Source organism: Macrotis lagotis, chromosome 6 (assembly GCF_037893015.1).
Source record: "Macrotis lagotis isolate mMagLag1 chromosome 6, bilby.v1.9.chrom.fasta, whole genome shotgun sequence".
NCBI lineage: Eukaryota > Metazoa > Chordata > Mammalia > Peramelemorphia > Peramelidae > Macrotis > Macrotis lagotis.
In genome coordinates, this window is record NC_133663.1 from 212420172 (window position 1) to 212421975 (window position 1804).

At 43.6% G+C, this 1804-nt stretch overlaps 1 pseudogene; it reads left to right on the top strand.

Annotated features, from left to right (window-relative positions):
• The first annotated feature begins 232 nt into the window (after positions 1–232).
• Positions 233–1260, top strand: LOC141492006 (THO complex subunit 3 pseudogene; annotated as a pseudogene).
• The last annotated feature ends 544 nt before the right edge of the window (positions 1261–1804 follow it).

Genomic DNA, 1804 nt, shown 5'->3' on the forward strand with positions numbered 1-1804 from the left:
GCTCCCTCATTCCTCCTCATCTTTCTTCTTCCTTACTATTGCAAAAGGTATTTATTGAGTCTTTTACAGGAAATATCTTAGCCCACTCTACCTCTCCTTTCTCTTTCTCCTAGTACATTTCCTTTTCACTCATTGACTACATTAAAATATTAAATTCTTAGACTGCCTCGTGGCTCGCATGTGGCATTGGTCTCAGCACTCTCCGCTCGCAGCCCAGCTCTCCACCTGTGCAATGAAGAGCCCCTCCGCCCTTGCGGGGAGCTCCGCACTGGGCCTGGGTGCTGTTGGCGGGACCGGGGGCCCATCCCACTATGTGGCCGGGATGCAGGAGCTGTTTCAGAGCCACAGCAAGACCCGCGAGTTCCCAGTGCACAGCACCAAGGTGCACTCATTGGCCTCGAGCTGTGAGGGGCGTCTCCTGGCCTCGGGCTCCTTCGACAAGATGGCCAGCATCTTCCTGCTGGAGAAGGACCACTTGGCAAAAGAAAATAACTACAGAGGACATGGGGACAGCATGGATCAGCTTTGTTGGCATCCCAGTAATCCAGACCTCTTTGTCACTGCATCTGGGGACAAAACTATTCGCATCTGGGATGTTAGAACTACAAAATGCATTGCTACTGTGAATAGTAGAGAATATTAACATTTGCTGGAGTCCGGATGGGCAGACCATTGCTGTGGGCAACAAAGATGCTGTGGTAACTTTCATTGATGCTAAAACCCATCGCTCAAAAGCAGAGGAACAATTTAAATTTGAAGTAAATGAAATATCCTGGAATAATGATAACAATATGTTCTTCCTGACAAATGGCAATGGTTGTATCAACATTCTCGTTACCCTGAGCTGAAACCTGTGCAATCAATCAATGCTCAACCTTCCAACTGCATCTGTTTCAAATTTGACCCCATGGGAAAGTACTTGGCCACAGGAAGTGCTGATGCACTGGTTAGCCTTTGGGATGTTGATGAGTTAGTGTGTGTGAGATGTTTTTCCAGATTGGATTGGCCAGTTAGAACCCTCAGCTTTAGCCATGATGGGAAGATACTTGCATCAGAACCTGAAGGTCATTTTACTGACATTGCTGAAGTAGAGACAGGTGATAAGCTCTGGGAGGTATAGTGTGAGTCCCCAACATTCACAGGGCCTGGCATCCCAAGAGACCTCTGCTGGCATTGGCTTGTGATGACAAAGATGGCAAATATGACAGCAGCCTAGAAGCAGGGACTGTGAAGTTATTTGGACTTCCTAATGACTCTTAAAAAGGAGTTTGGAGGGGCTAATATAGGAGGGGAATACGGATTCAGAAGAGAGGCTGGGTTAAAGACCTGGGAAAGTCAGGGATCATTTTGTCTGTTTATTTTGTCTGTTTTTCCCTGATTAAACTCTCCCTTGTCCCCAAACATGCCTATAGAAAAAAAAAGTTGTTTCCATGTCCATGTGTTTGAATATAATACCATGTTTGTTTGCAATATGTTTATGGAAGTGATAGGGTGGTAAGTGTTTCCATTGTAATCTGTTAATGCAAAGAGCGCACTGAACTGAGTTTGGAATTAGTGCAGTAGAATTCTTTCCATTTGAGGTTGGGGGTCTTTGTTCACAGTTTAGTTCTGTTATTTTGGAACTTTGCCTCTCTGGGCCTTATTTTTCTCATTTTTAAAATGAAGGAATTGGATTATTAAAGCAAAGCTAAATGGCAGATTCTATTAAAGTTTACCTTATAATTATCTTTTACACACAATCCTCTCCTAAATTTGTGCTTTATAAACTTATTTATATCTTCTTGAAAATGCACTTTTATTTTCA